The following is a 12,610-nucleotide window of genomic DNA, read 5'->3' as shown; positions in this document are numbered from 1 at the left end:
TAGATGGTTTTTCGGTTTGTTTGTTGTTTCTTGTTGTTTTTCCAGGGCTGGGCAGCAGCAGAAGGAAATTAAAGTTACGATTAAAATTTTACCCAGGGACGCCTGGGGGGCTCAGTCGGTTAAGCATCCGACTTCGGCTCAGGTCATGATCTCACAGTTCGGGAGTTCGAGCCCTGCATTGGGCTCTGTGCTGACAGCTCAGAGCCTGGAGCCTGCTTCGGATTCTGTGTCTCCCTCTCNCTCCGCTGCTCACGCTGTCTCTCTCTCTCCTAGAAATAAATAAAAAAATATTAAAAATAAATAAATAAATAAATAAATAAATAAACGTTAAAAATAAATAAATAAATAAAATTTCAGCCAGACCCCTCCCAAAAAAGCCTGAGAAGTGAACTCCAATCCCATTCTGAACCAGGCGAGAGGTCAGACCAGGTCAGGGTTTCCGAGCCTGGGCTCAGCTGACATGCGGGGCTGCGCGTAGAATGTTTGGCAGTGTCGCTGGACTCTCCCCACTAATTGCCCATAACACCCCCACCCCCGCACGTTGTGACAATCACAAATGTCTCCAGACCTCGCCAAATGTCCTCTGGGGCCAAAATCTACCCCCCCACCCCCACTCCCACTGGACAAGTTTCCCAGGGGTCCCCTGGTTGGCATCTCATGAACGAGAGCAAGTAGCAGCTTCACCCCACTCTCCAAAACACCCTGATAAATCGTATGAGCGCTCTGGCACTGACCCTTCCCCCTAGAAAAATGTACCTATGCCCGTGACATCATCATCCTGACATCAGGCATCCCCATCGCTTGGGGGATGAAGATATTCACACAGGTTGTAACTAACCCCGTGAACCTGCATTGCATGCATTTGTAGCTAAATTGCCACCTTTGCTGTAATCCGGGCACCTAGCATTCCTCTTCCTTGGTCCACTTGTATTTCCCAGCTTTTCCTTAGGGCCAAACTAAAACTGGGAAGCTGCAGGCAGTGGGCAAAACCCTGGAGGGCATTTGAATGAAATTCTCCCGAGGGGCTATCAGCCAGTTCTGAATTTTTCCACTTTAACCTAATTGTTTTTCAAGATCTGACCATTGCTAGAAGGGTGGCCTTTCCCTTGCCCTTGTAGGAATAAGCACTGAGTGCCTGACGGTCTGGGGACTGCGGTAATCCCAATCCCAGGGCCACTGAACAGAGCCCCAGCCCCGGGGGCTCTGACGCCGTCGTGGACGCCAGTGGGGGGGTGGGCGTTGACACTGACCAACACGCGATAAATAACAACAGTGACAAATAAAGGAAATACTGAAAATCGTAATAACTCAATGCCCCCTGGGAGACCCTGGAAACCCTCCTGTTGAAATGCCAGCCCAGGGCTGTCCCCGCCACTCTCCCTGCCTGTTCTTCTCCTGGGTTCTCCGCAGGTTCTGACACTGTGTAGCTGACTCTTTACTTACTAGGTTCTGTCAGTGCAATGGGGGCTCCACAGGACGGGAGTTTTAGTCTGTTCTGTTCACTGCTGAGTCCCCAATGCCTGGAACAGCACTGGGCACGTACTACATGCTCCATAAATATTTGTGGAATGACTGCATGCACAAGAGAGGAGATAGGGAATCACGGGGTGAGAGACCTCGTGGCCCCGAGTGGCTGGGGAGGGCCGGGTTGAGAAGGTGACAGATGTGTCTCAGGCCACCCTGAGGGTTAGTCTGCAGGGCCAGGGCCCCAGAAAGGTGGGCTCTGAGCTCCCCCACAAAGTGAGTCCCTCTTTAAGGTCACGGTTTCTTCCCCTTTGGATGCTCCCCACGGGCTTTGCAAGACATTGCTTTTCACGCCTCCCTCCCCCAAACCCCAAGAGCTTGAGAACGTCATTTCCTTTCTAGATGTGGGGAAACTGAGGCCTGAAGGGCTGAAATGGGATTTGAATCCCTGTGCTCTTGATCAGCTCTGGGCAGCATGGGGGCCAATCCCCCGGGTCGGCGCAGCCTTTCGCTGCTCTGACCCAAACCAAGTCCCCTGACTGTGCGCCGGAGTCCCAGTCGACTGGGTGAAGGGAGGAAGGGATGTGGCCTTCAGACTGGGGGACACAGCTTTCCGAAAGGCCCTCTTCTCCAGTGAAGGAGTCAGAACCACCTAATCGTCCCCTAAACCCGAACCCAGGGCCCCAGGAGACGGGCTCACTCAGGCCGCAGGAAACTGCCCCCTTGCTGTGTTCTTTCAACTATGTTTACTACAAACATATGTCCTTTTGGTAATAATACTGGTTATTCCAATGTTTGATCAGAAGGAATATAACATGGTTACTAGTAAAAAGGGAGAAGCAGACAACGCCATGGGGGATTTGGTAAATGGTAAAAGTGTCCTTTCACACCAGTGGAGAATTGGCTACTTGAAATAGTAATATTGAAAGACATAAAAAAAGAGAAAAGACACTTTTTCACTAGTCCCAAAGAAAGGGTAGATTTGGCAGATTTGTAAATGCGTGACGTAAAATCTCCCTAGAACGGTAGGAAGAAAAGAGATGATCACAGGCACCAGGATGAGGAAGGAAAAGGCTGACCCACTTCACTCCAGAAGGATTTCACATGTGGAATATTTCAGGCGTGAAGCAAGAAGAGAGAGCGGCGCGTAGCGTGACTTGCCGCGCTCAGCTCCCAGCTCACGACAGAGGCCACCACGGAAACCCCGCGAGCGTCACACCTGACCCCACTCGCCCAGCCTTCCCGCTGCAAACTGTCCGAATTGGGAGTTTTCTTCCCCTTCATGTCTTTATTCTTGTGTTTCCTGCAGGGATACTGATGCTTCTGCACGTTTTTTTTTTTTTAATGTTTTTATTTATTTCTGAGAGGGACAGACAGCATGAGCAGGGGAGGGTCAGAGAGAGAGGGAGACACAGAGTCCAAAGCAGGCTCCAGGCTCCGAGCTGTCAGCACAGAGCCTGACGCGGGGCTCGAACCCACGAACCATGAGATCATGACCTGAGCCGAAGTCGGACGCTTAACTGACTGAGCCACCCAGGCGCCCCTTCTGCACGTTTTTAAATTGCTGTAGGGGTGGGCGCCTGGGTGGCTCAACTCAGGTCATGAAGTCACAATTTGGGGGTTCAAGCCCGGCATCGGGCTCTGTGCTGACAGCTCAGAGGCTGGAGCTGCTTCAGATTCTGTGTCTCCCTCTCTCTCTGCCCCTCCCCCACTCACCCTCTGTTTCTGTCTCTCAAAACAATGAATAAACGCTAAAAATTTTTTTGAAATTAAATTACTCATAGGGGTACCTGGGTGACTCATTTGATTAAAGGGACGGCTCTTGGTCTCAGCTCAGGTCATGATTTCATGGTTTGTGGGTTTGATCCTCGAGTCTGGCAGTATGGAGCCTGCTTGGAGTTCTCTCTCTCTCCCTCTCCCTCTCTGTCTCTTCCTCTGTCTCTCTCTCTCAAAATAAATAAATAAACTTCAAAAAATAAAATTGATAAAAATGCTATTGTATTGATAACATTTCTTTATGTTGAGGTAAAATGCACATAACATAAATAGCATCTATAACATAAAATCTACCATGTTAACCCACCATGATTCTGTGGCGTGTAATACATTCACAATGTGGTGCAACCGCCACCTCTGTCTAGTTCCAGAACATTCCATCATCCTGAAATGGAATGCTGGCCCCACTGAGCAGTCACCCTGTGGATTGGCCTGTTCTGGATATTTCCTATAAATGGGATGATAGCAGAAGTGCTCTTTTGTGGCTGGCCTCTGGGGCTCACTGTGAGGTTGCTGTGGTCCCTCCATACTGTAGCCGGTCTTCATACTTCGTTTCATTGGACGGATGCACCACATTTTGTTTACCCCTCTGCTGATGGTCACTTGGGTCGTTTCCACCTTTGCCTATTGTGCGTAGTGCTGCTATGAACTTTTTTGCACACGTTTTTGCTTGAATGCCTGTTTTTATGTATTTATTTATTTATTTAAATGTTCATTTCTTTTGAGAGAGGGAGACAGAGCATGAGCAGGGGCGGGGCAGAGAGAAAGAGAGGGAGACACAGAATCTGAGTCAGGCTCCAGGCTCCGAGCTGTCAGCACCGAGCCCGACATGGGGCTCGAACCCACGAACTGCGAGATCATGGCCTGAGCCGAAGTCAGACGCTCCACCGACTGAGCCCCCCTCATGCCCCAGAACGCCTCTTTTTTTGTACCTAAAAGTGGAACTGCTGCGTCCTGTGTTGGTCCCACACTTGGCTTTTTGAGGAGGCTCAAAACTTGTCCGGCTGCCCCGTTGCGCACTCCCACCAGCAGCGCCCGAGGGGCCCAGAGTCTCCCGTCCTCGCCGTCCTGGGGGGACGTGAGAAGTTGTTGAAAACTTTTTTCGTGGCAACGACTTTCCCTACCAGCGTCTGTGCTCGCACGTGTGGCCTTGACAGCCTTCGGAACGCGCAGCCCCAAAACCCGCTGCTTCGGCGCGGCCCTTATTTTGAGCTGACAGCATTGGAGAATCAGCACAGGCGGCAGGGCTCCCTGACCTCCTCCTTTCTGCCTAAGAACAGCCCATAAATGTCCCATAAGGAAGGTGCCCTCCCTGTGCTAGGAAGAGGAGAACATTCCAGAGCCTAGGAATCAGCGCGGAGATGGATTTGTTCAAACAGGCCTGCTGACATGAGCGTGTCTTCTGCCGCCCCGCCGCCCAGCCTGTCCCCGCCGCTTCCCGCAGGTGACTGGCTCCAACCTCTGTCTCGTTATCTGTCCCTGACTCCACCGTTTATTGCAAAGGTATAAAGGCTGCCTGCTCTGGTCCCTCTGCGGGGGCTTCATGCCCTCATGAAGACCCCAGGCACACGGAACAATGTACTGGAATTCCTGAGTTTGTCTCCTGATCATCTGCCTGATGTCAGTGTAATGCTCAGGCTCAGCCGGAGACCTTCAGAAGACAGGAGAGTTTTCTCGTCGCCTCCAGCCTCAGCAGGAGCGACGGTGATGGACAAGCGCCCGCCAGGGCCGTGCCCGCCTCCCACGTAGCAAGTGTCACTCTTACTGCTCTCGCCAACTCGGTGACCCTGCTGTCTTCAAACTCCCCCCCCCCCCATTTCACAGACTCAGAGCCTGAGGCCAAGGTGCCGCTGGAAACTCCATTCCAAGAGGCAGCCTCGGCCCCTCACTCATTAATAATCATTTTTCTCCTAAAAGCTGCCTCAAAGCTAAAGACTTTCTCTTAAATTGTGTATAGGTTAATGTTTTATCTTTTTTTTTTTTAATCTCAGAGATTTGGGGAAAGCAGATGCTGTCCTGGGCAGGAGGTGCTTCCCCGTGGGTGACGGGACCAGCAGTGGGCGGGGTCAGCCAGGAAAGAGCTGGATGGGAGCCCTGCGGCTGGCAAGTAGCCCATTTACCTGCACTGAGGACGCAGTCTGTGCCGACAGTTACCCGGTACTCTCCCATCGTACCTCGACAGGCCAAGCCCGGGTCCCTTTCTTTTTGTTTGTTTTTTTTTTTAATTTACTTTTGAGACAGAGCACGAGTGGGGGAGGGGCAGAGAGAGAGGGAGACACAGAATCCGAAGCAGGCTCCAGGCTCTGAGCTGTCAGCACAGAGCCCGACGCGGGGCTCGAACCCACAAACCGTGAGATCATGACCTGAGCTGCGGTCGGACGCTTAACCGACTGAGCCCCCCAGGCGCCCCAGCCCTGGGTCCCTTTAAGCACAGGGTCTGATACGAAGTAAGTCCTTATGAAAATAAGGAAGAAGAGACCTTCTCTGTGCTCAGGGAAGCTGGGATCTAAGGGGGAGACCCAGAAGCACAAAGGAGCATCTTCCCGCCACACCCCTCCCTCCACCGAAGGTGGGAGCAAGCCTGAGTCTGCATATCCGCAGGACATGTGCTGAGGCCATTTCTGATGGGCTCTTATGCCCTTGTGGTCGGTCTCTTTAGTCTTAGCTTTATTTTATTTATTTATTTTTAATTTTTAAAAATGTTTTATTTATTTCTGAGAGAGAGAAACAGTGTGAGCAGGGGAGGGTCAGAGAGAGAGGGAGACACAGAATCTGAAACAGGCTCCAGGCTCTGAGCTGTCAGCACAGAGCCTGACGCAGGGCTCAAACCCACGAACCACGAGATCACGACCTGAGCTGAAACCCAGAACCAGACACTTAACCACTGAGCCCCCCAGGTGCCCCGGTCTTAGTTTTAATGAAATAATTGTTTTTCAGGTACAAAAGGGAGATATACCTATGATCCAAATACATCAAATCCAAGGGCACACAAAGGTCGAAAATAAAAGGTAAGTTCTCCTATCCTATGTCATTCACCCCCTGATTTTATTTCCTATGATTTTGTAAATTTTCAAGTGTCTTATTAGCAGCTAATTTGCAAATGGGTGGCCGCACACTGTCCTTATCCCCACGCCTGGGGAGCCTCCTTTAGAAAGCTGTATTCAGGTCTCTGTCAAGACTCTAAAAAGTACATCAAAAACGTATCTGACCCTCACCTCCCCTACACATACACATCATCCACATCAAATCAGAATTCATGCATTGCATTTGTTGGTTATGTGTCCTGAGTCACTCATCTAGAACGGTCTCCCACCCCACGTCCCCCACACCTGGCCAGAGACACTCACAATGTGCTGCGTTGTGTTTGTCTTGTTCCCTGGTGGTGTCTGTAATTTATTCCCTTGGGGTTCTTGGGCGGCTCAGTAGGTTAAGTGTCTAACTTTGGCTCAGGTCATGATCTCATGGTTTGTGAGTTTAAGTCCCACATAGGGCTCTGCGCTGACAGCTCAGAGCCTGGAGCCTGCTTCAGATTCTGTGTCTCCCTCTCTCACTGCCCCTCCCCTGCTCACGCTGTTTCTCTCAAAAATAAATAAATGTTAAAAAAAATTTTTTTAAATAATTCATTCCCTCTATTTCCTGTAAACTGGAAGTTGAGTTTGCCGACTTAATTAGATTCAAGTGAAACCTTTTTGTCACGGATTCTCCAGGGTGCCTGGGTGGCTCAGTCAGTTAAGTGACTGTCCGACTTTGGCTCAGGTCATGATCTCATGGTTTGTGAGTTTAAGTCCCACATAGGGCTCTGCGCTGACAGCTCAGAGCCTGGAGCCTGCTTTGGATCCTGTGTCTCCTCTCTCTCTCTGTCCCTCCCCTGTTCATGCTCTGTCTCTCTCTCTCTCTCTCAAAAAAAAAAAATAAACATAAAAAAAAACAATGAAGCTTCTATACACAAGGAAGTAAGAACTGAACATATAGCTAACATAAAGATTTATAAGAGCACCAAAAAATAATGAAGAACAAATCTAATCTAACAGTATACAATTTTTTGGATAAATTTATAGCAGTTTACTAAAACCACCATAAGGTAGTTTTACATAAAGTTCAATTTTCTCAAGTTAATTTTGAAACTCAATGGAAGCTAACAAAAAAAAATAACAGATTGGCCAATAAACCTGGCAAGGATGATTTAAAAACCCATAGGCTCTCTGTGGATTTCAGATTTTGGAATCTGGATTTTAGACTTTGGAGTTTGTTTTTTTGTAAAAAATCAGGGAAAGTCAAGACAGTTTTGCAAAATAAGAGAAAGAGGATATACTGTAAAAGATTTTAACAGTTCCTCTAAAGTGGCAACAAGCAAAACAGTGTGGTATCAGACCGAAGCACTAGAAGGGGCTCAGAGAAGACCACTGTCCTGTGGCAGGGCTGGGCCGACACCCTGGTGGGGAAGAAATGGATCAGTCAACAAGTGGGTCTCGGAAACTGGCTATCACAAGAAATTAAGTTAAATCCTTCTTATTGATCATTCACAAAATAAATTTCGGATGGATTAAAGAAGTAAATGTTGGGGGGCCTGGGTGGCTCCGTGAGTTAAGCATCTGACTTTGGCTCAGGTCACGATCTCACCATTCATGACTTCAAGCCCCGCATTGGGCCCAATGCTGACAACTCAGAGCCTGGAGCCTGCTTTGGATTCTGTCTCCCTCTCTCTCTCCTCACCTCCCCGCACACACACTCTGTCTCTCTCAAAAATAAATAAACATCAAAAAGTTACAAAAAAAAAAAAAGAAGTAAGTGTGAAGATGCAGTTCTGAAACCTTCTAGAAGAAAACAGGAAATATCATCATGATGTGAGGGAAGAGAAGGACTCTTAATCAAGATAAAATAACAAAACCATGAAAGAAAATGTTGATGCATTTAACTGCATCAAAGAAAAGTTTCTTAGGGCAAAACATGAGCTACTCTAAGTGAAAAGACCATCTATAGATTAGGATCAGGTGTGTGCAATGCTTGGGAATACAGTCTATAAATTCTAGAAATTGACAAGAAAAAAGGCAAGCAAAAGAACAAGTAGGAAAAAAATACATGAAAGACATGAATAGGAATTCACAGAAAAGAAAACCCAAATGTCCTGTAAAACTTTAAAAATGTTCAATCTCACTGATGGTCAGGGAAATACAAATCAAAACCCGAATCTATTCCACTCACTCATGAGACTGGCACAAACCGGGGAGTCTGAAAACCTTTCCCGCTGGTCAGGACGTGGGGAAGCTGGAATTCTTACCAGGAGTGTAAATGGATACAAATAAATTAATAAGATAATTATAGGTCATGCTTGTGCTGTTAAACCTTGGAAACAGGGTGGCGGGTGGGAATGTCTTTGAAGAAGCTATTTGAGAAAGGATGGCCAAGGGAGGACCTTGTGGCGTGATGGCCCCTTCGCACCCTGAAGTTCAGCAACAGTGCCTGGCAAGGCACCTTAACCCAATGGATGTTATTTATTTACTTATTAAAAGTTTATTTATTGGGGCGCCTGGGTGGCTTAGTCGGTTGAGCGTCCGACTTTCGCTTAGGTCATGATCTCGCGGTTCGTGGGTTCGAGCCCCGCGTCGGGCTCTGTGCTGACTGCCAGCTCAGAGCCTGGAGCCTGTTTCAGAGTCTGTGTCTCCCTCTCTCTCTGACCCTCCCCTGCTCACGCTGTGTCTCTCTCTCCTAGAAATAAATAAAAATTTAAAAAAATAAAAAAATAAAAAAAATAAAAGTTTAGTTATTTATTTTGAGAGACACAGAGACACCATGAGCAGAGGAGGGGCAGAGCTTCATGCTGCCAACATAGAGCCCGATGGGGGGGTGGGGGGGCTCGATCTCACCATCTTTGAGATCATGACCTGAGCTGAAGCCAAGAGTTGGATGCTTAACCGACTGAGTCGCCCAGGTGCCCTTGCCCAGTGAATGTTTTTTAAATTTACCAAAACCCTCCATGTGCCCCTTCCCTCATTCGGTCTTGGGCGGATACCCCCTTCGTTGCCTCTCAGTGAATCAGTGACTCAATCTCAATGACATTAAGTTCTGAAAGACTGAGATACACAAAGGGAAATGTGCCCAGAAAGTGACAGGGAAGACTCAAGTGACCCGCGTTCCTATGCAGTGGACTGTGGGTGGAAGAAATGATGGATCCAGAAATGGTGGGTTGAGTACTCATGGCGAGGAGTCCCGAGAAGCCTCTTTCGTTGGTGAGTGACTGAGATCAGGGTTAAAGAGAAGAACCAAGGAGATGTGAAGAGGTATGGTGTGGGGTTAAGGCCATAGGCCTTACATTTGTTTTGACTAAAACAAACCCCTAGAGCTTATCTCTATTGCAAGCTTCCCAGGAAGGACATTTTATTTTTTACCTTATCTATCTATCAATCTATCAATCGATCATTGAGCTATTGATCTATTTATTTATGAGGGAGAATGAGAGCTGGGAGCGGAGGAAGGAGAGGGAGAGAATCTTAAGCAGGCTCCACACTCATCACGGAGCCTGACGTGTGGCTCGATCCCATGACCCTGGGATCATGACTTGAGCTCAGATCAAGAGTCAGACACTCAACCGACTGAGCCGCCCAGATACCTGAGGAAGGACATTCTAACTTTCTTTGTACTTTGACATGGTTGGATCACAAAGTCACACTAACACAGCAATGAAGACGGCATTCCAGCCATGGGGATGCTAGACAGAGCGGGCCCTCTCTTCTGCAAAGCATAAAATCCTTCAGCATTTTAAAATATAACAATGAGGAGGTGAATGGCTTAGGAAATGGAGAAGTTATGCCTTTATTTTCTGCATTTCTGTGCTATTCTCATTTGTTTCGGGGGCGGGGGCATGCATATGTCTTGTTTTTATCATTAAAAGTGAATTATTTGGGGGCACCTGGGTGGCTCGGTCAGTTAAGCGTCCGACTTCAGCTCAGGTCATGATCTCACGATTCGTGGGTTTGAGCACCGCATCGGGCTCTGTGCTGACAGCTCAGAGCCTGGAGCCTGTTTCAGATTCTGTATCTCCGTCTCTCTCTGACCCTCCCCTGCTCACACTGTCTCTCTCTCTCTCTCAGAAATAAAACATTAAAATTTTTTTAAAAAGGAATTATTTTATAATGCATAAATATATATATTTTAAGCATAGCATTTAAAAAACAACAGGCCTTTCAGAGACTGGCAGAATTTGCAAGCTCACTTCCATGTCTGACCCCATTCCTCACTCCCTACGCGTGAGCTTACGCAGCCACGGCCTGGGTCCTGCTGTCCGAGGCAGGTGCTTGAACGGGCTTCTTTCCACACAGGTCTCCCCGCGGGCCCAATCTGGGTGTGCGGGAAGGCCGCGATCCCAGACACCAGCCCGCGGTGGGCATTCAGGAAAAGTCCGTGTAAGGAATCCCCAGCACTATTTATTGCGCACCTGCTGCCGCTTCGTCTCACGATGACTAATTTCCTAAGAGCCCGTGACGGGCTGCGCGGGGCCGAGCACTGCCCGGAAGGGAAGAAGCCCGCAGCTTCCCTCCCAGACGGAGCCGAGGGCTGTGAACCTGACCTTGCATCAGCATCTCCGGGCCTGATGGGACCCCAGGCCGGTGTCCTATTCAGGAGGTCTAGGGTGGGGCCCAATAACCCGCATTTCTCATGTTTTCTCAGGTGACGCGCTGCTGCCTGTGGGAACCCTGCTGTGAGAAGCCTGCTCTAGGGTCCAGGAAGAGGGCCAGGAAGAGGGGAAACGGGCTCGGTCCCAGCAGGAGGGGAGGGACCTGTCTGGAGGCACAGGCCGCTGCCCACTGTTGTCCCCACAGGGGGTCTGCTGGGGAGCCCGCCCTGCTCGGGCGAGGGTCCCGGCCAGCATGGGCTCTGCTGTGTCCTCTTCCCCTTACTGTGGGTCCCCAGGAGGCTGAGACACGCCGGTGGCTTCTCTGGGCCTCAGGTGCCGCATCTGTTAAATGGGGAGAAGAACGAACTCCCACCGCGCTCCGGGCTGAGGCAGGAGTTGGGGGGAACAACGCAGGGCATTTGGCACAGGGCTGGGGACCCAGCAGTCAGCCACCATCAGCTCAGCCGCGGCCGCAGCTGCGCGTCCTCCTGCGGGACAGCCGCCCGCGCAGACCCCGCCCCGTCCCAGGACGCGTCATTGAGAGGAAAACCACAGGCTGCCCGAGGACACAGTGCGCCCGCATTTTACCGAGCTCTCTACCTGTGTGTGAGTCACGGGCCTACCTGGGAAATACAAGGACAGACGCATGCACGGAAGGAAATACTCCAACTTCTATTTGCTTAGGGTGCCTGCTTCCTTGCTGTCTGGTGTTATTTCCGACAGGGGTGCGGAGAGCACGCAGGGGGTTCTGTTACTGTTCCTTCCACTTTTTAACATCTGAAATATCTCATATTTGAGGTTTGAATGTAGTAGATCTTGTCAACATTATTCTTCATGCCTTAACAGGTCATGTCCATTACTAAACTGGTTTATTCCTTTTACACTTTTAATTCTTTGCTTTCCACTGTGCTCATCTTTGGAATAAAGAGTGAAGTTTTTGCCACAAAATGCTTCATTTTTTAATTAAAAATGTTAATGTTTATTTATTTTTGAGAGAGAGAGAGAGACAGAGTGCAAGCAGGGGAGGAACAGAGAGAGAAGGAGACACAACAGAATCCGAAGCAAGTTCCAGGCTCTGAGTTGTCAGCACAGAGCTCAGTGCGGGCCTGGAACCCGTGAACCATGAGATCATGACCTGAGCCAAAGTCAGAAGCTTAACCGACCGAGCCACCCAGGTGCCTCCAAATGCTTGTTTTTAATGTCAAGTGTGAATTACCTGGTCTCTCTTCACTGATGTGAAAGGAAACCTTTTACCCTTTGCTGAACCCTCATATATACGTGGACTGGGTATTAAATGTCGGATTCAGGCCCGTGAAGTTTTTTGATTGCAGTCATGCCTGGCTGTTATTGTCACAGGAGCACGTTTATGGTAAAGGACTTTGGAGCAGAATGTAGAGTGTCATTCTCCCTCCACCACCGGTTCCGTCTCCCAGAGATAAAGGTCCTAGGTTAGGGTTCGCAGCAGGATTAGGGATGAGAGCCCAGCCGGGGTGCCCGCACTTCAAAGGCAGACCTTTGACCAGCAGTGGGGGGCGGGGGGCTCAGTCACTTCAAGCTTCTCAGAGATCCCCATGCTTGAGGTGAAAATGCTATACCTTTGCGGCTCGCACTCACATGAGCTGTGACTGCTATTACTCTACAAACGACCAAAAGAAGTTCTAGGTAGTTAATTGTCTTGTCCAAAGTCATCCTGCTCGTCTGCGGGGCCGCTCTTCAAGCTGGGTTGCACAGCAGGGCACTCGCTACGCGTTTTGCCTC

The 12,610-nt window shown here is 49.3% G+C and overlaps 1 long non-coding RNA gene across 1 annotated transcript in view; it reads left to right on the top strand.

Moving 5' to 3' along the window:
* The window catches only part of LOC144243317 (uncharacterized), a 42,927-nt gene extending 31,243 nt beyond the window's left edge, over positions 1 to 11,684 (top strand). Inside the window, exons 3-4 of the long non-coding RNA XR_013338605.1 lie at positions 6,178 to 6,248; positions 10,906 to 11,684. This is a non-coding gene — a long non-coding RNA (uncharacterized LOC144243317). The remainder of the gene's footprint in view (positions 1 to 6,177; positions 6,249 to 10,905) is intronic.
* The last annotated feature ends 926 nt before the right edge of the window (positions 11,685 to 12,610 follow it).

Source organism: Crocuta crocuta, unplaced genomic scaffold, assembly GCF_008692635.1.
Source record: "Crocuta crocuta isolate KB4526 unplaced genomic scaffold, BGI_CrCroc_1.0 scaffold27, whole genome shotgun sequence".
Classification (NCBI taxonomy): Eukaryota; Metazoa; Chordata; class Mammalia; order Carnivora; family Hyaenidae; genus Crocuta; species Crocuta crocuta.
This window is presented reverse-complemented; position numbering and strand designations above follow the sequence as displayed.